The sequence below is a fragment of the Vulpes lagopus genome, chromosome 11, assembly GCF_018345385.1.
Source record: "Vulpes lagopus strain Blue_001 chromosome 11, ASM1834538v1, whole genome shotgun sequence".
Classification (NCBI taxonomy): domain Eukaryota; kingdom Metazoa; phylum Chordata; class Mammalia; order Carnivora; family Canidae; genus Vulpes; species Vulpes lagopus.
Genome location: NC_054834.1, coordinates 2369748 through 2396023, shown reverse-complemented (window position 1 = coordinate 2396023; position 26276 = coordinate 2369748). Strand labels below are relative to the sequence as shown.

The following is a 26276-nucleotide window of genomic DNA, read 5'->3' as shown; positions in this document are numbered from 1 at the left end:
CCTAGTGAGCCCCGGACGCTGGTGATCACGGCGATGCGACAGGCGGTGTGGCCGTGCTCCGGCCCTCGCCCGTCCTGCCCTCCCGGGGCGGCAGCTGAGCCGCCGCAGGAGCTTCGGGGCGTGACCTGGAGGGCAGGTGGCCCGGCAGGCCTGGCCGGAGGGTGGAGGGTCCGGGGCAGCCAGAGGCGCTGGCCGGGAGGGGACTGCTTTGCCACGTGGGGCCTGCAGACAAGGAGCGACGTTTCGAGCGGGTGTGGGGACGCCGCAGGGCTGGCCGGGGCCCAGGAAGGTGCTCTCCGCTCTCCGGATAGCGCGCTCCTCCGGCTTCAGGCAGGAAATCTCGAAGCTTCACTTGCTTCTCTGCAAGGAAAGAGCAAGGGAAGGAAGTTTGTTTATTTTTCTTCGTTTTGAATGGACGGAGTAAAGTGGGGGAACATCTTCCAAATGCTGCTCCGGGGCACTTTTAGTCCTCTCGGCGTCAAGGCCAGTGACACAGACGGGCCACGTGGTCTCCTTCATCGAGGTCTGATTTTGCATCTGCACCGAACTGTGCCACATTGAAAATCGAGTCTTTAGAAGATGTGTTCCTTGGACTAGGGTTATCCCCTTGCAAAACTGTCAGGTGCCCCCCAGGCGGGCTTCGTCTCTTCCCTGACTTTGTTTTCCATAACCGCGCAGCGTCGGTAACCACGGTTCGAAGTACCAACATTCGAGAAGTGCTTTATGGTTTTCGCCGGGGGCTCTTTATACAGTTCACGTCACTTAACCACGTGCTCTCCTTCGCCGTATATCTGGTCACATCTACTGGACCGTTGGCTTGTTGATGGGACCATCGATGATGCGACGACGTATGTCACAGAGTCCCGGGAAGGTCGTACATTCTTTAAAAGATTTGATTGATTGATTGATCGATTGATTGAGAGCGTGTGTGCATGTGGGGGCAGGCACAGGGGGGAACGAGGGGGTACCTGAAGCTGACCCTGCACTGAGGACCCCGAGACCAAGACCCGAGCTGACCTCAGGAGTCCAAGGCTTAACCAGCTGAGCCACCCAGCAAATTTCTAATACGTGTTGATGGAATGTGGGAAGTTGCATTTGAAATTTTATATTCTCTGTCTTTCCCTCTGTGGATGGCGTCCGTTCCCCGGGCTCGAGCCCAGGTTTTCATCAGCACTAGCTGCCAGCAGCTCCTGGTGGCTCCAGAGTCTGTCTGGGGACAAAAGCATACACTGCCCGGGAGGGGATGAGATCAGCACAGGGACAAAGCGTTCGGGACCCCCAAATTGGAATCGGCCTGGCGAGGTTGCAGGAATTACTTCTAAGTTTGGCAGGGGTGGAGGCCGGGGCACAGGGCTTAAGAAAGGCTACGAGATGGTTTGTAGGTGGAGCTGAGGTCTCCGCGGGGCTTGCAGGGCACCTGCAGGCAGGGGAACGTGGTCCCTGAGAGCCCGGAGGTGTGGACGCTGGTCACGGTGAGGACAGAGGAGGACGGGCGGGGAGGGAGGCAGGGAGGCCCGTGGAAGCCAGTGGGGGCAGTTGGGGCCTGGAGGTGGAAGCTGCTCCGGGGGCAGGGGTTCTGGTGGAGCCAGGGCAGTGAGTGACTGGCTGCTCTTTCGGGAAGCTTCCCCTTCCGGAGGGAGGAGTGTGGACAGAGAGGACAGGGCGGCCCCAGCCAGTGAGCCGGGGTAGGGTGAGGCCACACGTGGGAGGCTGGGGAGGAAGGAGGCAAAGCCTCAGGGAGATGGAGCCTTGCCTCTTGAGTGGGGTTTGCATGGCCCCTCCTGGGTGGGAAGGCAGCCGGTGAGGGCTGCAGGGGTGGGGTCCTCGGGGATGGAGCGCGAGTGGGCTGTCATCTGTGCCCGGCTCTGCAGCCGCGGGGAGGCCGTGGGACCGAGAGGCGCCGGCAGTGCCTCAGAGCAGGGTCCCCAGCACCACGCCTGGGAGAAGCACCCACAAGGTTCTGCAGTCGCCAGGTTCAGGATGTGGGACACGGGAGTGGCTGTGTCCGTGGCTCTCACGGGGCCGAGTCCAGAAACCAGGAAGCATCGGGAAGAACCCGAGTCACCATGTCCATGGATGCTGCGAGGTGTGGAGGGCGGAGGGTGAGCGCGAACGGAGCCTTGGCCGTGGGTGCTGGGCGAAGCGGGCATGTGGCCCGGGCCCCAGCTTCTCGGGTGTCAGCGGGGCTTGGCTTTCTGTTTCCTCCGGCGCCAGGGTCCTATTTGAGGGGTGGGCATCCCGGACAGGCCCTCTTCCCAGGGCAGCCCCCACAGCGGGCGCAGTGCGGCCGGAGGTGCAGGGATGTAGCGTGCGGAGCACCTTGCAGGGCCGGGTGCACTGGGACCCCGTGGCCACCCCCTGAGAAAAGCGTTGCCCCAGGCGCCGCTGCCTCCCCTGGCCTGCTCTTTGTTGATTGAGAAGAGTCCCCGGCCAGTTTGGAAGAGCCCAGAGCCGTCCTGTGTGCCCTGCGCCCAGTTTTCCCAATGATCCCGTCGGGTGTGGAGTGTTTTCTTGTACTTGGCATGGAGCATGGTGTCTGTGTGCTGAGCGTTGTTTGAAGAATACCCCAAACCTGACTTTTTGAAAATCATTTAAATTTTATCTAATTAACATAGAGGGTATTATTAGTTTCAGGGGTAGAGGTCAGTGATCCACCAGGGCGCATCACATCGCGTGCCCTCCTTAATGCCCGTCACTGGTGACCCCATCCTCCCACTCCCTCCTCTCCGACCCTACTTGTTTCCTAGAGTTTAGAGTCTCTTATGGTTTATCTCCCCCTCTGACTTCCTCCCATTCCTTTTATCCCTCTCTTCCCCTGTGATCCTCCGTGCTGCGTCTTAGAGTCCTCATACGAGGGAGACCGTGTGATAATTGTCTCTCTCTGAGTGACTTATTTCAGCATCATACCCTCCAGTTCTGTCCATGTCCAGGTAGATGGTAAGATTTCATCCTTTTTGTTGGCTGAGGAATATTCCCGCCCTGACTTTGATGGTGCGGGCGCACACCCAAGCTCTCTGTCCTGAATTCGAAGCCCAGGACTCTGTACCGTCTGCAGGAGGGAACAGGCAACCGAGATGGGACCCTGTGCCAAAGGGGACAAGCCCCGGGACGGCCTCAGCTCACGTCTGTGCGAGTCCGCAGCCCCATCAGGTGCCGGGCAGGTGAACATGTGGGGGCGCAGGTGTGGGGTCACCGGGGCACGAGCCCGTGGTTGGAAAAGGGAGGGTCTCCTCTCCCTTACCCGGGGGCAATCTTGGCTCTGGGCTGCTCTGTGGGACAAGGTGACGCCCGCAGAAACCAGCATTTCTGTTGGGAATCGAAGCAAAACTGTGCCCTAAACCATCTGGTGTGCTTTTCTTCAACGCTGGCAGATCCCAAGCACACAACCAGGTATCTCTGGGCCCCTCTGAGGGGAGTCCACTGGCCACGGTCAGCTTCCCGGTGGGGTGAGGGTTGCTCTGCACCCCGCCTGGCAGCTCTGGAAGATTCTGTTCAGCGGCCCCTCAGGTGGTGGTTTTACTGCTTCTGCACTTCCCGAGCAGAAGAACGCACGGGCGCTCCCACCCACACTCACGCGCATGTGCACACACAGGCTCCCAGGGTGCGGGGAAAGCCTGGAAGTGCAGCCGTCCACACTGCGTATTTCTGCAGAAGTGGATGGAGCCCGCTGAGCCCGGGGCCCTGCACGATGGTCTCTGCCGCATCTTCCTGCCGGTCATGGACGTTGTACGACGAGCCCCCGATTTAGCTTTCCAGCTCGTCCCCGAGGGCAGGTGACGTTCGTGGCCAGCGGCTTGCAGGCTTCGCGCGTGTCATGCTCACGACCCCAGGAGGGAGGCGGCGCCACTGTCACCCGGTGTGAGCGCTGGAGCCCCACGCGGGTGGCCCGGGAGCCCTTGTGGAGCCATGAGCCCCCGGCCTGTGCCTGTCCCTCTGCCCCCACCAGCGTCCGTCCGACGGGGGGGACGGGCCATTTCACGCTCAGGGCACAGTGTCTAGACAGACCCCGCCCCGCCGGGCCTGCCTCTGGGTCTTTATGTCGCTTGTGGCCGTCTTGCCCGCCTGTCCTCAGTAGGACGGGGGGAACCGCCTGCCCGCCTGCGGGGCACACCCCAGGTCTGGCCCGGTGATCCCTGCGGGCCTTCACCCCGGCACCCGTGCGCTCTGGCCGCTGCCAGCAGCACCTCCCGCGGGCGGGGCCTCCCTGACCCCCCGGACTAGGGCGCCCGGAGGCCTTCGCGTCGGCGTCAGACGAGGCCTGCTGGACTGGAGGCGCCTGTGAAAGCCCCGGGATGCGGAGCCCGGGAGCAGGGTCCGGGCACGCCCCCTCCCTGGCTCGGGCCTGAGCGCAGGCCGCAAGGGTGTCAGCTCCGTGGGCGTGTGGCATGAAGGGCAACCACCAGCACTTACAGGACACACCAGCTCAGGCCCTGCAAAGGTTTCTGGCTGTGTTCAGGTCCCAAATGCACTTCCTGTTTGTTTGTGTGTCTTAGAACCTAAGGTAATTAAGCAACAGCAAGTAGGTGACCCTGACACAGGCCCCGAGTGGTTTGACCGGTGAGGCACTGGAGGCGCGGAGCGTCAGCGGCCGGCCCAGTTTCCTACAGCTGCCCAGTGTAGAAAGCTCTGGACCTTTCTGGCATTTTCTTTACACAATTCAACGCGGAGACATATCCAGCCAGGACAGCCTGTTGCATCCCACGTGAGGGAGTCAGCCCCTGAAGAACCGCGGGACGTTACAGGGTGGAACGCGGAGCGTGAGGCTTCCTAGTGCTGTTATCTTCCTAGAAATGTGTGGAACCAGGAAATATTTATACCTGAGGCCTGGGCCGGAGCTTGCTCTGCTTTCCATGCTTCTTAGTTCGTCTGTTAGGCGTGCGGACTTCCCTTTCCTAAAACTTCTCTTAATTGCGTGTTTATTTTTACGTGATATTATCATCGTTTTTGAAGATGGGACATTAGTTTATTTCTCTGCGCCTGGAGGGGGAGCCCAGGTACTTAAGATGCAAATAAGAAGTTGGGCAGCCCGGGTGGCTCAGCGGGTTTAGCGCCGCCTTCAGCCCAGGGCCTGATCCTGGAGACCCGGGATCGAGTCCTGCGTCGGGCTCCCTGCATGGAGCCTGCTTCTCCCTCTGCCTGTCTCTCTCTCTCTCTCTCTCTCTCTGTGTCTCTCATGAATAAATAAATAAAATCTTAAAAAAAAAAAAAAAAAGAAGTCATGGCAATGCCCCTGAGAGCATGAGCTGCGTGTTTCCTGGTGGCTTGTGCCGTCATGGCAGGGGCTCCCGCGGGCCCGGGCGTTCGCACTCAGGTCCCAGTGAGCTCAGACACGAGATCCCCCTGGGTCACGCGCACAAAACCTAACTGGTGGAATTATTTTTTGAACTTTGCGTGCAATGTACTCGCTTTTGTTATTGAACGGATGTGTTGAGAATTCACCGAAACCGTCGAAGCGCCACATTCGCGACCGGGGTTTGGTTATCTCTCGATTATTCCTGAAAGAGGAGAGGCTCAGTGTAGTTCCTGGAGGACAGGCGGACATTCGCTTGCTCATTCGTGTGTTGGTTTGCTGTGCAGCCTGGACACCTGGCAGACATTTATGGGGCCCTTTTCCGGGGCAAGGGCACACTCAGGCCCCATTCTCTGGAATGTGCTGGAAGGGGTTGGCAGCAAGCCCCCTTCACGTGAGCCAACAGTCAGGATCCTCTGGGGTGAGGCAGCAAGTCTCTGAAGAAGTGGTAGTTTTATTACAAACTTTACTCCTATACGGATGTTAGGGCTCCCTCATAATGTGAATCGCATGAAGCCAGCTCATGATCACGGCTGCCCCCGTTAACTCACGACCCCGTGGATGCTCTGCAGTGGCCTCGATGGCAGGTGCAGGTTTGGGTGAACGTTGATGGATGTTTCAACAAGGAAGACCAAAGTATGGCTGGGGAAGTTGGAACTTGCAGTTCTCTCGAAGGCGTAAGACCTCCTTGCGGAGCAACACAGTGTATGAACCTCCCGTCTCCTGGGTTTTTTATGCCGTTCACGATGCGGTGCCACAGACACGACCCCCCTGCTAAGGCCGGTGTGCATCCTGAAGGTGGTATCGTCACTCCTTGAGTCTGGACCAGGGGGATTGGCCAGCGGGCCAGCAGAGCAGATCCGGTTTGGGGACAGCCTGTCATCTAAGGATGACTTTCAATTTTCTTTGCTTTATTAAAAAAACCCCAAAAGAGTAATATTTCACAACATACGAAAAGTATATGAAAGTGCAAGTCCAGAGTCCACATCTGGGATTTTTATTGGAGCACAAGTGCCCTCGTTGGCGCACTGTTCCCGGGCTAAGACGGCCGAGCTCAGCTGTTGCAACAGAGACCGAATGGCCCACAAGGCGTAGGACAGTTACTGTCGCTGTTTATGGAAGATGTTTGCTGAGCCCTGATCCAGACAATCGACAAAGCGACAAAGTGAAAACAGACCAGCTCCGGGCACGAGTCGGAAGGCAGGGCTGGGAGGACTCCGTGCCAGTCCCTCGTGTAGGGTTGCTTCGCCCACAGGAGCCGTGGCTGGAAGTAACCGCAAGGGCGTAGACAACAGTGAAACAGTTAGGAAGTGGTCGGTGCTGAGTACGTGTTGCCTTCATTTCCAGTGCGGTTTATTTTTATTTTTTAAAGCGTTTATTAATTTATTTAGAGCATGAGTAGGGGGGAGGGACAGAGGGAGAGAGAGAGAGAGAACCTCCCGCAGACTCTGGGCTGAGTGTGAAACCCCATGCGGGGCTCAGTCTCGTGTCTCATGAGCGCATGACCTGGGCCCCAGCCGAGAGTCGGATGCTTAGCCGACGGAGCCACCCAGGTGTCCCCTCCAATGTAGTGTATTTAATCATAACATAACATGACTAATAATCTGCGTGTCACTAACATTCCTCAAGACATGAACGGTGGGGGGGGGGCAGGTCCAGGGCGTGCCTGGGTGGGGGCGTCCCCGGGGGGAGGGGGGCCAGGACGGGGCGAGACGTCCTGTCCCTGGGGGACCGTTCGTGGAAGAAGGATTTCCCGAGCTGGGTGGTTAGGGAGGAGGCAAAGGGGCCGGGGAATGACAGGTGTCACCGCAGCCTCACTGCAGAGGGAAGGGCAGGTTTCAGGACGCGGGTGAGCATCGGCAGCACAGAAATCAGGGTGCTGGTCTGGTGCATGCTGGCCAGGGTGGGGGGGGCTGACGGTCGCTGGAGACACCCCCGAGCCGACGGGTTGTGTTGCAAATGCACAAAAAAAAAGACCGTGGCCGGCGCATACTCGACCGCAGCACGATTGTCCGTGTTTGTAAGGGGCTGTGGTGTGTGTGCAGCTGGGAGGGGGAGGGTGCACCTGCAGCCCGGCCCAGTGACCGTCTCGGTGACAAGGGCCGTGCTTGCTGGCGTCCCACCGGCCGGCCATGCCCACGTGGCAGCCTCCAGGATCCACTCAGCTCCACTTTCGTGAAAATTACAAGAAAAGGAGAATTTTTTTTTCTTCCCCCAAGGAGAAGAAAAGCTTCTGGAAGGCTGAGCTGGAAGGTCAGAGCTGGCAGGCAGAGCATCACCTGGCATAGGTCACCACTGGCCTGCCCCCGGGGCTACCTTGAACCGCAGCAAAGGGGCTTTTACGGGGAAGATGACAAACCCGCGCGCCTCTTGTGAGAGGGGCTTTCCTTGGCACTTGCGTTTGATCCAGCAGCGACAGGTGACCGAGCTGACCCCAGTGAAACAACCGAACTCCGAGGGCCTCCGCGCGCTCCAAGCCGGCCGCTCACGACCGCGTAGACGTCCCTGCTGGGGAAGCCTGCCTGCCGAGCAGGGCGGGGGGACGGGGCCCGGGGCCCTCCCTGCCACTGTCCCCGGTCAGCTCGGCCATTCAGCTTGGGCGGCACGTCCTGCTCCCACTGCGTTCCCTGTGCTACCCGCGGGGACGGCCGTGTCCTCCCACAGCGGAGGTGTCAACAAAGCCGCCTGTGACATCAGCCCCCCTTCCTGGGCTGCGTCTCCAGGCCTCAGCTGACCAGCTGTCTTTGCAACAGAAGATGAACCTCGAAGCTGGGAGGACTTGCATCCTTCTTGGGGACCGGTGGCTCATTACCTGAAACGCCACGTAACTATCGCCCTGTAATCCCCGAGTAACGCTCTATCCTAACACACCCTCCGTTCTCAGGACCAACGTGCTGCGGTTCCTGACGTAGAGGCAGCTTCTGGAACAGCCCCCTCGAAAGGGCTCTTTTCCTGGAGAAAATAGGACAACACTGTATTTTTGAGTAATGCCACATTTAAGATTTCAGAAGCCAGCGACCACCCTGTGCAGATGCGGGGCGTGATTTCATACGAGCCGCTCCTGTTTCCAGGGGTTCGGAGACTCTTGGGGCCTCCACGTGGTTTGCGTGCACGGAGACGAGCAAAGCCCAACGTGCCTTCAGCTGCTGGTCTTCGGGGAATTTATTTTTCAACATTCTCAGGCGAATTTATTTTTCGACAGTTATCGGGCTTGCGGGCGTTCAGCGGTTCTCGCGTCACTGTGGAAGGCCGCGGGGAATGCCGCGGCGGGGGCTTGCCCTGACGACGGCGGAGGGCGGTGCCCGCTTGCCCTGAGATGTGTGTTCCTTAGCCACAGGTAGACCTAAGCTGAGGATCACGTCTTAGCTTCTAAGGGCCGTGATGGGGCTGCAAGTCACTTTGCTGAGGCCCACGTGGAGGCCGGCGGGCGGCGGGTCGGATGCAGCTTCCGGAGCCCGGGAAGGGGCGTGCTCGGGGGCGTTCCGCGCCATCCCTTGTGCTGTTTGATTTGAAAGAAGCGACCGGCCGGCGGGAGGTGACCGCCGGCGACGGGAACTGCAGGGGGGTCCGTCCGGGCCGAGCCGCCGCGCTGCAGGCCCAGCTCAGGCGCTGGGCGAACAGCCTGCGCAGACCGGCCCCGAGACTGCAGCTCTGTCCTGGGGGTTCAGACTTCAGGAGGGAGCCCCCTGCCCCCTGCCCCACCCCGAGCCCCCTGGGAGGGCGGGGGGGGGGGCCGGGTGGGCGAGGAGCCTACAGAGCAAGCTGCCGGCCTCCCTGGGAACGCTGCTTGTGTCCCGGTGCGTCCACCTGCCGGGTCCTCACCTGGGAGTAGCACTCCCCTTCCGTTTTACAGGTACGGGCGCCTTTTGTTTTGTTTGAAGATTTACTTATTTACTTGAGAGAGCAAGTGCGCGTGCGTGAGGGCAGGGGGAGAGGGAGAGAATCCCTGGGCTGCAGACCTGGCTGTGTCGTCGTCTGCGCGGCTCCTGGGACCTCAGCCGGGCTGGGACTCGAGCTGTCCCACGACTCACTCCCCTGATACTCGGTCACTCGTGAGCGGGAACGGCTTCCTTACTTTGAGGTCTTGCGCCCACCTGCTCCTCATCTGTCGGGGGGGTAATTCCCACCAGGTCAGAGTGAAAGGCCTGGCGCTGGCCCCTCTGACTCTGTGAGGGTCTGCTTGGTCCTGCAAGGTGGGGGCTCTGACTGCGGGGTGGGGGGTTCCTGCGGGTGGGGGTGGTGGGGGCTGGTGTGGCCAGGTGGGGGCTGGTGAATCCCGGTGGGGCTGAGTGGGGGCTGGTGGGTCCCGGTGGGGCCAGGTGGGGCCAGGTGGGGCCAGGTGGGGTCTAGTGGGGGCTGGTGGGGCCAGGTGGGTCCAGGTGGGGGCTGGTGAATCCCAGTGAGGCCCAGCGGGGCCTGGTGGCCAGGATGAACTCAGAGCAGGGCCGGGGGCAGAGGCTTGCTGGGTGGAAAGGTCCACCTGCCCCTTCACCTTTTCTGGCCATTGAGGCTGCACCCTTAGGGCTACCTGTGTTGCTCCACATCTGCGTGTGACCTGCTTTGCTGCTCTTGAGTTCTTTTTCTTAAAGTGGGTCGGGACTGCAGGACCCGTCCCGACCAGGCTCCGCCCCTGGGGGCCAGCCATGCGGGTGCAGATGTCCTGGGCGAGCCCCCACCCACCACAAACAACCAGATAAAAGAGCTGTGGCAGGTGCCAGCCAAAGACAGGGCCCAAACTAGGTGCCCCTGCAGCAGGAAGAGAGTGGCGGGCAACTGGACCTGGGCCCGGACATGAGGGAAGATGGCTCTCCTCTCCCTCCCCGCCCCCCTCCTCCCTTGCACAGGGTTAGAGACCTACAGGCCTCCTGTCCTGGGAACCGCAGTGTGGATGGAGTAGTGACACCCAGCGTGGCCTTGGTTGCCCAGAGCCTTGTTTTCCCCTGTTCCTGCAGCCACTGTTCCTTGTTTACGCTCTCGATATCCTGGCGTTGGGGAAGTGGGCCTGGCTTGGCTCCTAGCTCCGCGCCCTGGGTGGACGGCAGTAGGTCTGCAGGACGCGCTCCAGCAGGGCCGTGGAAGCGCCCAGCTCAGATTTCGCCAGTCCAGGGATCCGCTGTGGGGCCCAGGCCCTATTTTGGGACACGGTTCCGAGGAGGTTATCGAGTGTCATATTTTCAGAGGAGAACTCAAGGCCCCCAGCGCGCCGCTCTCCGGCCTAGGAAACGTCCGTATGGACACGGACTGACACTTGGCCTCTGTTTCATGAGTGTTCTCATGCCTCCCTTCCCCTCTGCTATTTTTGCTGAAGGTATCTTTGGTCGCAGGTTAATGTCAACCTAAATAAAGTGCCATTTCCATGTATTTTAGGCAGCCCACGTTCTGTTTATTCACGGGCAGGAGTAAGGCTCCAGGTGATGACGCTGGAGGCGGTGGACACACGGTTTGGCTGTTTTCACAGCGAGTCTGCAGGCCCAGAAGCCAGACCCGCCCGGGCAGACCTCGGGCATCGCCGGGACGGGCCGCGGCTGTGGCCTCAGGGGAAGGGCCTGGGGTCCGTTTCCCTGAGAAATGCCCCGAGCTCTGTTCTCTTCCAATCAGTCACGGGCTCTGCCGAGAGCCAGCTAGTCGGGTTTCACTGCTTTGCAGTTATTCAGAAAAGTAAATAGAAACAGGACCGGCTTATCAGCAGGCAGCGGGTGCCTCTCAGACTGTGTGGCATCCTTTCGAAATTCCTGTCCTGCCACCTTTATCTTAGCATTCCCATTTGGTTTCGTTCTTTTTTTTTCTTTTTCTTTTCACACTTTGCTAGAAGGAACTTAATCTAGTCCTGGTCCTTCCCTACCCACCCCCACCCCCCAGCCTCCGAAGGAAAGAAACGACAACGAAAAACCCTCGTGTGCATCTTGTTGAGAACGAATCCGTATCCCCGCGATTTCCTTAGGTCCCAGGTTTGATGTTCCCCAAAACACAGGAACAGATTTCTCTATTTTTTAATATTATATCAGATTTAGATGCACGACTACCTGTTGACCTGTTTCATAATTGCTACTGATTTAATGATAAAGTAATAAAGAATTGTTTTATTATGCTAATAATATTATATTATACTAATAATATTATACTAATAACTATAATAATTACTTTATTATTAAAGTAATAAAGAATTATTACTTTAAAAATTATTTAATACAAGTATTTGTGGCATAAACCTGGATTGTTAATGCAGGAGCTTAGTAAGCTGCTGCAATTAGATACAGAAAATGTGATTAGTAATGAACCAAGTACAGAAGAAAATAATATTATAACTTTTGTGCTTTGTTTTGGTGTCTTCCATATCCTGCTGCATCTTATGTCAAAATGAAAATTTCAGTGATAGCGGTCCAAATACTTTAGAACTAAAATTCTAAATCAAAAAAAAAAAAAAGAACTAAAATTCTCTTGTCAGAAAATCCTTATTTTTATTGTTGTTAATATGCAAGTGATAAACTGATATTTGAAACAATAACAACATAAATACAAAAACATCTCCCAGCTATGATCTTTCCTGCCCCTTGACAGTTCTGCTAGTGAATCCAGAGGAAAACTGTAGGATTTGCCACCGGCCTTGTGAGCTAAGAGTGTGCGCCCAGAGCCAGCGTGGCTCCTTGGAGGGTGATGTGAAACAAAGGGTTTTCTATCACTGCAGATAGTTGGGTGTCTTATACCCCAAAATGTGCTTAGACCAGAAAAAGAAAACCTCACTTTAATTAACGTGTGCAGACTTTCATTCCGGCATATTTCATTCCAGGACTTCATTACCGTCTGTGTCTATTTTGTCCGATGCCTCTTGTACGATAGAGGTATTTGTCATTTCCACAGTGGCAGGTTGAAATATATTCCTGGTGATTTCCATAATTATGTATCCTGGTCATTTCCATAATGATCTATCCTTGGAACATTTTTTTTTTCTTATCCTTGGAACATCTTAATTGGTGAACTCACACACGAGTGCCCCGGTGGCTCCCTGGGATATGGTTACTAAGGGCCACATGGCCCAGGAAGAAATTCGTCAGGGTTGAGGAGAATATCCTACAAATCCCCGGTGGTTCTTTCCTTCGGGAATACGAATGGACCCTGCGTCCAGGTCCCAGTTGAGGGGTGCTCCAGGGGCGCCTGTCTTCTGTGTGGCTCGGCGTTCCTGCCTCTCGCTGTGGGGCTCCTACTCCAGCTCTCCCAGAACCACGGCCAGGTGGGGCCTGGGGAAGCCCAAAGCCTGCCCTCCTCGTGGTCTTCCAGAGAAGGAGAAAAGGGAGGATGTAGGTTCTTCCCTACGCATCTCTCTTCTTCTCTCTTTTGGGCCATTTCCGTTTCTGAACCTTCTGGAGTGGCGGTGGGTTGGGGAAGCACAGCCCCTTTACACAACGACTGTCGGGTCTCTGCCAGTTATGTCATCTGGGAGTGGAGGTCGGGCCCCACAGACCTGGGTCTTGCTTCCCATCAGACTGGTCCTGTTTCTCAGGTGTCGAGCAACAAGTGCAGTTTCACCGGCATGTGCAGCTGAAGCCCCCCGGCCGCCCCCGTTCCCACCCAGGCTCCACGCTCGGCCTCACCACCGCACCTGCGGGGGAGGCTGCTGTATCCACTCCACTCTTGGGTTCCTCCTTGGGGCGCCCGGAGGCCGTTTCCGTGGCCTGGGTGGGGCTGCTCACAGGAGGGGAAGGAGCCAGCAATGTCCTTTGTGGGTGCTTTCTGTCCTTCCCTCTGGTGCAGCGGGCGCCCCCACGCTGTGTCCTCTGGTGGGGTTCCTGGCTCATGGCACCCACAGCTCAGCGTGGTCCGAGCCCTGGCCCCGGTGCCAGCCCCCGCAGGCGTCCCTCTCATTCGGATTTCCTCGAAGGGCTCTTGTGTCTGCTGAGCCCTGCAGTGTCCACTGGCCTGGGAACTCGACACTTCTGGGTTTTGACCAGTGGGCCTGTAGGGTGCCCACCGCTGACCCTCTCTGTCACCCACTACGCGGGCAGTCCCAGCCAGCCTCCCTCCCAAACCATGTAGGCAACAAACACATCGGTTTCCGCTCCTGAGCTTCCCACACCCCCAGGGAGCCACGTCACGGTGCTTCCCCCGCAGCCCCGGGCCCGCAGGTCTGCACCTCCGCCTCTGCCGGCCTTGGGCCCAGCCCCCCTGGGTGCGGTTCTCCAGGAGCCCCCTGGCTGGGTTGGGAGAGGACAGAGAAGCAGCAGGTGAGGGATAGGGCATCATGGTGTCCCACTAACCTGACACACTAGCCACGGAGACCTTAGTCTTCTCATTAGTGTGCCAGGGAGGGGATGGGCAGCTGTCAGTGTTTCCCTCAGGCAAAGACTTGCAGGGGGCACTTCTGGCCTCTAGGGCACGGGATTCTCAGCTTTGTGGCTTCACAGATACGTGAGAATGGGATGGTCCCGTTTCACGCTGTGTCACACGGCTGCTAGCTGAAGGCTCAGATGCCAGGCGCTGTCCGTGGACCTGAGAAGAGGGAGATCACTTAACCTTGACATGGTCCTGTGGACAAGGCTCGGGTATTATCCCCGTTGCATGGAGGAGGAAGTGGAGGCTGCTGGCCTGGAGGTTGCATCGGGTCTTTGCTGCTTGGTGGCGGTGGCTGAGACGTGATGAAGGGTTCACAGACGGCAGAGGATTGACAGCTGGAGATGGTCTGGAGGGGAGAGAGGCCCTTCTGTGTGCACAGTGCTGAGGTCCTGGTCACCGCAGCTGGGTAAGGGATGGGGGAAACAGCCCTGGGGTAAGGCATCCCAGGCAGGGAGGTTTGGGATTCACACAGCAGGCAGTGGGGAGCACCGAAGTGCTTGTACGGGGAGCATGGTTGGATGGAGTTGTCCTTGCAGAAGAGTCATCCTAGCCCATGGAGATGGGCCTGGGGGCATGGGGGGGCAGGGGGAGACTCTATGAGGCTACTAGTCCAGCAGAGGGAAGGCCACAGCCTCAACACGGGTGAAACAGAGGCAGTGGGAAGGAGGATAGAGGGAGGAGCCTGGCGGAGCTGGAACCAACGTGGCACAGATACTGGAGGAGGGGAAGGGGGCGTAAAGGGAGGAGGGGAGGTGGGGGGAGATGAAGGCCCGGTGGAGGCCTTGGGGCACAGTGGAACCGCCGACTGAGAGGAGGCAGCAAGCAGCTTTGCACAGAGAAGCTCTTCGTTGGGCTCCTGATGGCCCACAGCCCCGTGGATTTACAGAGAGTCTGGGGTTGCGGGAGGGAGGTGGTGGCCGGGTGTGGCTGTGGCCTCTGTGCGGTGACGCTGGCGTCTAACCAGCTGGGCGGGGGCGCAGGACGCTCCCTGGCTCCTCCAGGGGCCTGCGCTGGACCGGCCCTGCCTCCCAGCCCGAGGGGGAGGTTGACCAGACATCTGGGGGAAGCGGGTGACTCGGGTGACACAGAGCAGACCCAAGGGGGCAGAGTGTCGTCCTGGCCGCCAGATCCCCTCATCTTCAAGCTCGATTGAAGATGCTTTCACTGGGACCCCAAGGCCTTGTCTCCGCTGGGAACCGGAGCACGTCGGGCTCCTCGGCGTGTCTGCCTACACGCCTTATCTGTTTGGCAGCATCATCCGTAGTCCTGGGACAGTCGTATTTGGTGGAAACTGAATATGGGTTTCGAGCTTGAGAAAAACCACACCAGGGCAGGCCTGGCTGCAAGAAAACAATGAGCTGCTTGTCGCATAGCCGCTTCGGAGGGCAGGAAGGAAAAATCAACACTCTCCAGGAAAAGAAGCTGCTGAATCGTGCCTGTGCACGGCGAGAGCCGCTTTCTCCAAATTCAACAGACGCCGGGTTGCACGAGGTGGGCGGCGAAGTGAAAGGCCCGACTGGGCTCCCGAATAGGCTCGTCTCCCCCAGGGAGCCCCCGCGTGGCCCACGTGGGTCCCGTCTGAGAAGTGAGAAGGCGGCGGGTGCGCTTCTCTCAGGAAGAGGCGGGTGGCGGCCAGGCATCCCGGTGCGGGAGGAGGAAGCTCGCTCCTCTTCCCCGTAGCTCCTCCTTTTTAACGGTTTCATCTTCCAAGGTTAAAAGGCCCCTGACTTTGAACAAGCAGACAAGGGCGTCGCGTGAGTTTGTTCCCCGGGTGGGCAACGGCGGGAGCGGCTCGGCGAGCGCAGTGCCCGGCGCGGCCTTGCTTGGGAAGGAGCCTGCATCGGGTGGCACCTTCGTGAATAAGTCACTAGGCTGGGTAGGCTCCGAGGCCTGGCGCTGCTCCGCCTCCGTCCCGGGAAGCTCTGTCGTCGCCGGCCTAGAGAGCCCCCCGCTCTGCTCGTGGGGGACGACGCAGGCGACTCCAGGCGGGGGCCGGGCCCGCTCGGGGTGTGTGCCCACATGGCCAGGTGGCTCGGCAACCAGTAAGTCTTCCCCGCCCCGTGTCATTCCGTTTGATGAGCGCGTTCCCGCCCCGGGAGAGGAGCGCTGCCCGATCCGACGTGGAGCCAGGGCTCCTTTCGCTGTAACGTCCCGTCCGAAGGCGCCGTGACTCTGGCCTTGTGGGATGGCCCCCGATCCGCGCGGCCCGAGCTGTCGTGGGGTTGGGAGCTGGGGGATGCGGTGGGCGCGGCTCGCCCGTGGCCCCGATGGGCGCCCGGATGCCAGCGTGCCCACCTCCGCGGGCCCGAGGGTAGAGCTGGGTGAGGGCCACCCTACCTTTGGTCATTACGGCTCGGGGAATCCTGCCACGAGACCTAATCTCTCCGTGTTGGGTTACGGAAGCTCGCCAAGCCCGGTCGGAGCGGTGAGACGGTGTCGGGAGCAGGATTTCTCAGTGGGACTTGAATGCATTTGCTGCATCAGTGAGCCTTTGGGGCGCACGCGGTCTACCCACGTGGAGGCTGGAGGCTGGCTTTTTAGTTTTGTTTTATCTGTCGCCGGCAGTAAGCCTGCTAATAACGAAAAAATATTCGCGACCGAACCGTAGGTCCTTGAGCGGTGTGCGCCCAGCAGCACAGCCCGAGAAACACCGAAACCTTCTGTGAACGCATCAGCCGGGCGTCGAAAGCGCTGTCTGCTCAGCTCTGGGGGAAACTGAGGCTGGCAAGGGATGGCAACCTGCCCGCGCGACCTCGTTTGCTGGAGCTCACGCCGCCGGTCAGCACCTTTGCTGGATGTGACCTTAGGTCTCCCCGAGTGCAGAGGGTGTCGCAGGGGCTGCCAACTGCCTCCCGGCCACACGATGTGTTCCGGGGCGCGCTCCGAGATGGGGTGTCTGCGCTGCCCCCAAAAGGCAGCATTTTCCTGGGACGGCTGTGGCCCTTGGTTTGCCGGCCGGTGAGGCGTTACTGTCCTCACCTGCAGGCTGCAGCTTCGAGGTGGCCGCCTAGTTTGAGGGTTTCCTGAGCTTTAGCTTTCGGCATCTCTTGGCAAATGTTCCTCCTGCGTTAGGTTTAGTTTTTAACGGCGGAGCTGGTAGGGGAAGCATCTGGGGCAGGGGCGGGGGGGGACTTCCCTCATGTCTCCTGCATTAGACGGAGTTGTCGTCTTAGAGGGAACGTGGCCCCGATCCTGGGAGGAGCCCAGCCCTGACACACAGCACCACGGGGGGCCCAGGCCGGGGTCCCCGAGCGCCGCCGGTGTGCGAGGAGCTCGTGTGCACATGCAGGGGCATCTTGCCTGGAGAGAGGACGGATCGCCCTCATCAGACCCTCGACGGAGTCCCCGACCCTGCAGGCACTGAGAACCCCAAGGACTGACCTGGGGGCTGCTCCAGCTCCTGACATCAGCCCTGGACGGGTCCCCACCTTTCCCCTTGACGCTGCCTCTTCCTCTGTTCCCCGAGGGCGCTGAACGTGGTCCCTGTGATTCGTGGGATCCCTAAGGGAACCTGGAGCCCTGAATGAAATTCTTGGGGGCTCTGACTCTACCTAGAAGCAAGGCTTGTTCAGACCCCACATCACAGCAGACGGCTTGTGTCTGTGGCTGCACCGGAAGCTTGACCGTAGGGTCGCCTCCTGGCCTACCCCCTTCCATGGCTGCTGCCCCCCAGGGCGCCAGTGCTCCGGCACAGGGCACGAGGCCTGCACAGGCAATACCAACCTGCCAGGTACCCCTGGGCTTTGGCTTTGGGGACGTAACTGAGGGGCCAGGGGCGCATCACGGCCTGAGCAGCGTCAGACCCAGCGGGCGTTGCTGTCTCTCCAGCGGTGGGGCCATGAGGAAGGTGCTCACCCGGTGGCAGCCTCAGTCAGCCCATACAGGAAATGGGGGGCACATACCTGGCATGTGAGGAGCGAGCACACACGGTGCTTGACTGCTTCCTAAGTGATCAGGAGCTGGGAGTTCAAAACTGGATGAATATTGTCCTTAGAGCCGTGAGAGCTGGTGCCCGGCCGTTGGATGCTTGGGGGCTCCCTAGCCAGACACGGGTGCCTTCAGCAGTGCTTGCTGCCCTCTGGGTGTCCGGACAGGGAGTAGGGACACCTCGTCTTGGTTTGTGGCAAACGTGGCCAGGGTCATGGCAGCTGAATCCCAGCGGAGAGAACTCGCTCGCTCAGCGAGGAGCAGCCGGGTGACCCTGTGAATGCAGATCCGGAGAGGCGCTGGCGAAGGAGCCAGCAACCCTGCTGGGGGGCCCCGTTAGGAATTAGGGGATGGCCTTGTGAGGAGTGCACGTGTCAGGTTGAGTCGTGGAGGGCGGAAAGCAGTCGAGGAGAGAGCGGAGCATGCCCAGCAGGGCCGCGGCATGTGCGAGGCCTCAACAGAGGCGAGCTCGCTTATTCCAGGGATGGAGGAGGCCGTGCCGTGGGGACGTGGCAGGTGGCAGTACTGAGGCTGGCGGGGAGCAAGGGGGCAGGCTCAGGCCTCGAGGCGGCGCCAAGGCGTGTACTCTATTACAGGTACAAAGCAAAGTGCAGAAGGGACTTGTAGAAGGAGCACGAACGCAGAACCTCTTAGCAGGAAGCGAGGGTGAGAGGTGGGCCTGTGGGCCTCAGGGGGGGATGAGGGCATTAGGTCTAACGGGCGGTGTCCCACTGCTGCTGGGGATTCCATCCGAGCCAGTGCAGAGCCCTCTGGAATAGCTCCGAGTCCCCGTTGAGAGGCGAGTCCGCCTGGCAGCGCCGACGCTCCCTGACCCTTGCTGCTGCCTGGGTGGAAGGGAAGGTGCACCCCCCACTCTGCGCTCTGGCTCCGTTACTGAGAAGGGTGGCGAAGACCACTTCCCCACCCTGTTGCCTCCACGAGGGCTTCCCCCCTCCCCAACTCATTTCTAACAACCAAATTAGTCCATTTCTAGCATCAGCAGTTGGGATCGGATGTCTTTGCTCCCCTTTGTTCTGGAGTTTGATTGTCCCCAGAAGGATAAATGGAAGGACCTGGCCGGTGCCAGCAGAAGGCCCTTCGTTCTCCTGGACTCCGCATACCAAGCACTTGATATGCTTCAACTTTCATTGAATTTCCTTAGAAAATTGTAGATGTATCTTGCAAAAGGGAAACTCTACCCATTAGATAAAACACATTCACAAAAGAAAACCGGTTAATTTCTCCGGTCGTGCCAACCCTATTGAAGACTCTTACAGAGCATGACCCTGAAGTATAGGGTGACCTGCAGGCCCCATTCTGAAATCCAAATCTCAGGGCGTGGTTTCCCAGTGGACAGGGTGATAGGAGTCACAGGGGAGAGGACAGTGCCCTGGTGGACACTGTATGATGTGGTCGGCCACACAGGCCATGCTAGTGCCCTTCTACATAGGACAGGAGAGAAGAAGGAGAATCCTGAAGAGAGCTGAGCATCTGTCACTCACAAAAGGTTCTAGAATGTTCTTGGAATCTCAGCTGTCACTGTGACCATGACCCAAGGACCAGGAGGTCCTCTTCTTTTTTGAAGATATAAATCTCTTCTTGAAGATAGACATGACCTGCCCTGAGGTCCGATGGGTGGCCAGGATAGGATTCAGGGAGTAGGGAGGAGGGTCTATGGGGCAGACACCACACGCCCCTTCCTAGAAGGTGCTAGGTCGGGAATGGCCTTCTCTCCAGTTTTGAGACTAAGTGTGGCCTGGTCACTCCTGGCCATTGGTGGAGTGCTGGCCCTCCTGCCCCCTCCTATTCAGCCCTTCTGCTTGGAAATAATCTAAAATAGCCTGGATGAGCAGCGGCAAACACCCAGTGAACCCTGGGACTCCCATCTGACTGCCTGTCTCAGAGTTGATAGTGTAGGGACCCATTTTATTTTTAAATATTTTATTGTGTTTTATTTTTTTTTACCGAAGTATAGTTGACATATGACGTTATATTATTTGCATCATACAACATAGTGATTAGACAGTTGTGTACATTGCTTGGCGCTCACCACAATGAGTGGTCACCATCTGTCACCTGACCATGTTGTAAAGTCCTGCTGACTGTAGGCGCTGTGCTCTACTTGCCGTCCCTCTGACTTCTTTTTTCTTTTTTCTTTTTTCTTTTTTAAGATTTTATTTATTCTTGTGAGAGAGAGAGAGAGAGAGAGGCAGAGACCCAGGCAGAGGGAGAAGCAGGCTCCATGCAGGGAGCCCAATCTGGGACTCGATCCCAGGACCCCAGGATCAGGCCCTGGGCCGAAGGTGGTGCTAAACCGCTGAGCCACCCAGGCTGCCCCTTAACTTATTTCCTAACTGGAAGTTTGTAGCTCTTACTGCACTTTACCTATTTTGCCCATCCCCCACCGTCCCCCACTCTGACATCCACCAGTTTGTTCTCTCCGTGTGTGAGTCTCCTGTTTCTCTTTGCTTATTTCTTTTGTTTGTTTAGATGCACATATAAGTGAAATCATCAGATATTTGTCTTTGTGTGACTCACTTAGCTTTATACCCTCTAGATCCATCCATCTTGTTGCAACTGGCAAGATCTTATTCTTTTCTTATGTCTCAGTAATATTCCATTGTCTGTGTATATATAGATATTGATAGATAGATGTATATGTGTGTGTGTACCTTCATATATATGTGTATATATATACATATACCTTCTTTGTCCATTCATCTATTAGCAGATAATTGGATTGTTTCCATAGCTTGGCTGTTGTAAATAATGCTGCAGTAAACATAGGGGTGCAGAAAGTTTCCCGAATTAGTATTTTCATTTCCTTTGGGTAAACACCCAGCAATGGAATTACTAGATAGCACTACGGCACTTCTTATTTTTTAAAGTTGGAGGGCATATTTATCTTAGAAAGGAGAATGACTCCGTATAAAAAATACCGCTTAGCAGTAGGTGGAAAGACTCACAGAAAAATCATTCCCCATCCCGTGACCCTTGATACTCAATGCTGCATCTCCCACTGAGGCAAGGCTGTGCCACCGTCCCATGGCCGAAATCAAACAACAACAAAAGCCAAAATAAACCCAACACCAAACAATAAAAAAACTTCTGTGAGAGGAAGACACAGCCCTGCATAACTCCCATCTGCGTAGTATTAGGAGTCCCAGGGCTCTGCGGCATTGTTCAGAATCCTCCTTCTCCTTCAGGGGTCTGAAGGTTGTGCTGAAGGGCAAGAGCCCCAACATCACGGGGAAGGCACTGGCGTGGGAGGGCTCGGCCCAGGGGCTGAAGCACTCATAGTGCGCGTGCTAGAGTGGCCTCGCAGACACCTTAGTGCAAGGGGCCAAGTGCGTGTAGCGTAGCCGCTTGTAATCCACTTAAACCAGAACCCTCCATACATGTTAGGCAACGTGACCTAGACGCCCTATCTGCCTCCTAGGGCCTACTAGATGCCTCTAAAAATATTTCTATTCTTAATTTTTTGATGAACCTCCATGCTGTTTTCCACAGTTTGCATCTCCCCCAACAGTGCATGAAGGTTTCTTTTTTTCCACGTCCTTGCCAACACCTGCTATTTCTTTTCTTCTTGATTTAGCCATCCTGACAGGTGTGAGGTGGTATCTCACTGGGGTTTTGAATTGCATTTCCCTGATGAAGAGTGATGCTGAGCGTCTTCCCATGTGTCTGTTGGCCAACTGGATGTCTTCTTTGGAATAATACGTTTTCAGGTCCTCTGCCCAATTTTTAATGGATTGTTTGTGGGGTTTTTTGGCATTGAGTTATATAATTTCTGTATATGTTTTGAACATGAACCCCCTGTTGGATGTATCATCTGCAGATATCTTCTCCCATCCCGTAGGTTGTCTATTTTTTTGATGGTGGTTTCCTTTGCTGTGCAAAACCTTTTTATTGTGATGAAGCCCCAATAGTTTATTTTTGCTTTTGTTTCCCTTGCCTGAGGAGATAGATGCAGAATAATATTCCTAGGGCCTAAGTCCAAAGGATTACTGCCTGGGTTTTCTTTTAGCAGTTTTATGGTTTCAGGTCTCACATTTAGGTCTTTAATACATTTTGAGTTTATTTGTGTGTATGGTATAAGAAGTGGTCTCACGACTCCCCCAAAACAATGATCCTGACTCCTTTTGTTAAATTAAATGTATTACAGTTTTCTTAAGTACCTACAGGCATAAAGCTAGGTAAGTAGGCTCCTTTTAAATGAAATTAGATTATACAAATTACCCAAGATAAAGCACAAAAGTTGCAGTAATGAAAGTGTTAGTTGGTAATGAGAGGCTGCTGTCCCTAATACTTATTATGAACTTGAGTGCTGGCCCGTCTCTGTACTCATGAGCATCATTATGTTGGATTATGATAGTGATCCTACAAGATCGTTCCAATTTTCCAGATATGGAAACTGAGGCACAGGCCTCTGTCAGTTGCTGAGAGCACACAGCTAGTAAGCAGCAGAGCCAGGCTTTGATCTGAGGCTGCCTGCCCCTTAGCCACCTGGCTCTCACTCTGAATCACAACCCTCCACTCCCTTTACATGACAATGACACTTGATTGAGATCACCAGCATTCAATCTGACATGTAAAAGTTATGTAAAAAGTCTATGTAGGTCAGTTTCTTACTGTGCACATTAATCTTTTGACTTTAAGATGATAATCATCATGGGACGCCTGGGTGGCTCCATGGTTGAGCATCTCCCTTCTGCTCAGAGTGTGACCCCGGGATCCTGGGATCCAGTCCCACATCGGGCTCCCCGCAGGAAGCCTGCTTCTCCCTCTGCCTGTCTTTGCCCCTCTCTGTGTCTCTCATGAATAATAATAATAATAAAAATCTCTAAGACAATGATCACCATTTACATCAATGCCATCTGCATTATGGTTGTTTTTTTTTTTTTTTTTAAGATTTATTTATTTGAAAAAGCATGAGCAGGAGAGGCAGAGGGAGATAGAGAGGGAGACTCTGAGCCCAACGTGGGGCCTGAGCTCACGACCCTGAGATCGCGACCTAAGCTAAAGAGTCAGACGCTCAACCAACTGAGCCACCCAGACGCGCCGATGGTTGCTTTTCAGTGTAGATAACAAGACCCCCCTGCCCCACCCCCCCAAAAAAACAAGATCCCGTTAATTTGACGGGTCTGTTTGGTAATGCATGCAAACACAACACTGAAAAGTAGTTAAATCAAATACTCCTCATTGCCTATGTAACACTGTATGGCTGGTTAAAGGGCAGGATCACGTTTTAGGGCAACAGAGAACAAGCATGTTCAGTTCTGAAGCGGCACAAGACTTTGGGTTTGAACTACTGGGGAGCCCTTGACCCTGGCGGTGCAGGGGGCATCATTCAGTCTCTGCTGCCAACCCGGTCCCAACCCCACCCAACACTGGTACTGAACAGGTGTGGCTGTGAGTACAATGCAGACGATGAGTGTGGGAAGCTACTAATTAAATACACACACACACACACACACACACACACTTATGTATATGTATATAGACCTGATTGCACCATTTTAAAAAATTGTTTACCCTTTAGGTTGCCAACAGATCCATTTGTAGATCTTTAGGGATTAATAAACCCCGATTCAAAGAAAATCGTGTTTTAGAGTTGAGGTCTTTTTTGCACAAAAGTTTTCCTTAAGAATTTTATAATCATTTTGGAACATTGTTCTAAAGACATAAGCAGGTGCACCCAAGCACATTGTAACCTGATGAAGTTTCCACACCCCCGAGGGGCACCTTTTTGCTGCAGGTGAACCTCACATTGGACCGAGTCTGTTTTAGGTTTCTCCTTGGGTCAGATACCCTCTTCGGGCCTAAGAGAGTTTGTAAAGACGGGGCCCCGAGCCTCCACTGCTGGCCGGGTCCTGCGCCATTCGTCTTGTATCTGTTACCCGCTTCGGTCTACACGGAAACTCAAGCTCTCAAGCCTGTGACCCGTTCTGGCCATGTGGGCACAGAGCCCGGGGTGTTTGCAGGCCCATCACCGTGCCCGCACCTTGTGAGTCGCTGGTGCCTTCGGCGGGGAGAGCTGCGCTGATGCAGCTAGCGCCTCCTGGCCTGCTGTGTGCACGGGTGGGCGGCCCGAAACCATCCCCCTCGGTCACGAAGTTCAGTAGTTCCTGCTAGAACGCAGGGCAGAAGCGCCCTGGAGGCTCTCGACGGGTCCTCGCGTCCTCATCCTCGCGGGGTACCCACGGAGTCCCAGCCCAGTGCGGAGGGGGCTCCGGGGCCCTGCGCTCTTAGGCCGGCACCCAGCGCGTCTCCCCGGCCCCCGTACCCGCTCCACTCGGAAGCCCCATACCCCGCCAGCGTGGGCGACCTGGAAGTACGGGGTCCCCCCCAGACCCCTGGAGGCTGGGGTACAGGGTGGGGGGCAGCTGCCCATGTGCCTGTCTCCCGGGGGCCGCCAGGGCCTGCATCGGGAGGCCTGGCACCGTCAGCGGGCTCCGCTCCCAGCAGCTTCCCTACCCGGCCCGCCGCGCGTCCTCCCGTGCAGCACACGCTCCTCTGGAAGGCGCTGGTGCCCGCCCGTGCGGGGAGCGCTCTGCTGAGTCTTTGGAACCCCCCCTCTGCTGCACTGTGACCGGCCCTGGGGTCTCCGTTGGATTTGGTGCTCCGCCGCCTTGAGTCGCCCTGGCTTGTGGACGTGCCTCCCAGAGCTGTTCGGGTGCGGGTGTGTGTGCGTGTGCCTCAGGAGCCGACGCCGTGTGGTTTGGTGTGGCTCCTTGGGAACGAAAAGGCCCTCCACGACCCAGTCCACGCTCAGCCCCCTCCCTCCACGACCCAGTCCACGCTCAGCCCCCTCCCTCCACGACCCAGTCCACGCTCAGCCCCTCCCTCCACGACCCAGTCCATGCTCAGCCCCACCCCCCCCCCCCGTCACCCTTGCTGGGAACAGCCTCATGCCCCCCCCATCCTGACCACCTCGCGCTGACTGCATATCGCGGTTCGCAGGCCGCTTCCCGAACCCGCCCAGAACCCGGAGGCCTTCCTAAGCCTGAGCACAGCCTGTCTGGTTCTGTCTTTACCTGTGCGGTCGCCCGGTAATACCCGTGAGCCCTCGGAGCCCAGGGCTTGCAGAGGGCCACTTAGAACGGTTGTCAACACCTCAGAGAGGTTGGGGACATGATGGGCCAACCGTGTTTGTTTGGCGGATGGTTATCTTCGTGGACACACTTGGCTCCTGCCCACGGACGCAGTCAGTAGGGAGCAGAATATGGTCCCATGGCATTGGGATTACATCCCTCCCAGCCAGGCCTGCTCCCAGGAGCCGCCTGCCCAGACCGGGGAGGTCGGGGGGGCAAGAGGCCCGGGAGGCTGGGGCCTCCCTGCATCCCTCCAAGCCACTCCTCGGGAGGGCGGGGGGTTCGTCCACCTGCTGGCCGGAGAGACCAGGGTGACGCTGGCAGTGACATGACCCCGAGCACGGGTGGCTCGTGTCTGACTTCCAGAATCTTCGAGGAGGAAAGCAGACTCCTTAATTTGGGAGACTCGAGGGCACAGAGCGGCAGCTCCCTTGTGCCCCGGGGGGAAAGCAGACCCACGTCGGGCGGGCGTGCCAGGCCGCTGAGCCGGTGGCCAGTGGCTCCGGCGGCTGCGGGTCTTGGGCACTGAGAAGGTGCTGGAGGCTCAGAAAAAGACCCATGAGGCAGAGAGCCCTTTGGACTTCGCTCTGGGGAGGAAGAGTAGCGAGAGGCGGGGGTTGTCCCTCTCGGTGTGCAGGCCCCACATGCCCGGGGCTCCCCCAGGCTGGCGGGGCGCCCCGCAGTTAGGCTTTAGTCCAGCTTCCTGGACTCTGGCCCTGGACTCTGCACTCTCGGGCCCAGGAGGCGCCAGCCGAGCAGGCTGCGGCCTCCCGAGGGGCCCCCCTGGGGGATCGCGGCCCCCCGCTGCAGGTGGACGGCCCCGGCCCTGCCCATGGACACGAAACCCGTGATGGTTTTAAGCTAAAGCCATGTGGCGCTCTGACTGATGACCTTGGAAATGCCGGAGATGTTTCTGTAGATATTACTTTGTTTTCTAGTTTCTGCGGGGGCGCACCCAGTCCTGCACCCGGAGGGAGCAGGGGTGGGGTGGGGGTGGGGTGCTTGCTGGCTGACTCAGTCTCGCAGGCACGTGGGACCGGCCCGGCCTCTCCTGACGGCGAGGGAGAGGCAGGCAGGGCGCCTGTGTCGGTGTGCCAGCTGGTCACCTGCCCAGGGTGCGCCCGGGAGGGGCCCTGCCCTTTCCACTGCCCAGGTGCTCCCCAGGCCCGGGGAGGCCTGACTGCACGGCACCTGCCGGGACCTTCCGGAAGGGAGCCGCCTGCTTGGCACGGCAGTGGCTTCTGAGCGCGGAGTGAGGCAGAGCGGGTTCACGGGAACAGCCACAGTGCGCCCCACGGAGACGAAGCCGGCGGCGCTGTGACCGCGTGGCGTGGAGACAGTGCTCAGCCTCGGAGGAGCTCGGGCTGTCTGTCCACCTGGGCGGCTTCTGCTTTCCACCTGGCACACGGTTACGTCCTCGAAAAGACAAGCCCGACCCCAGGTATTGTGGTGCTCCTTGGATGGAGGAGGATGGAGGAGGCAGGCAGGGGAGACCCCATCACCGTGCCCCCAGGCACAGCCAAGCCTAACCCAACGCCAGCCCAGCCTGTGGCCCGGCTCCCGAAGGCGTCCTTCACGGGGGGGGGGGTACGCGGGGACAGCCTCACCCACCCCCTTCGCTCTAAGGGGGCCTCAGC

General features: G+C 57.5%; 1 protein-coding gene across 4 annotated transcripts in view; it reads left to right on the top strand.

Annotated features, from left to right (window-relative positions):
• The window catches only part of COBL (cordon-bleu WH2 repeat protein), a 248785-nt gene that overhangs the window by 61530 nt on the left and 160979 nt on the right, over nt 1-26276 (top strand). The window contains exon 1 of one of the 4 annotated variants that reach the window (XM_041721752.1): nt 25800-26080. The exons of the other annotated variants lie outside the window; for them this stretch is intronic. The gene's annotated coding sequence lies outside the window, so the exon portion shown is untranslated. Of the gene's footprint in view, nt 1-25799; nt 26081-26276 lie in introns of those variants that run through there. 4 annotated transcript variants of the gene reach the window in all.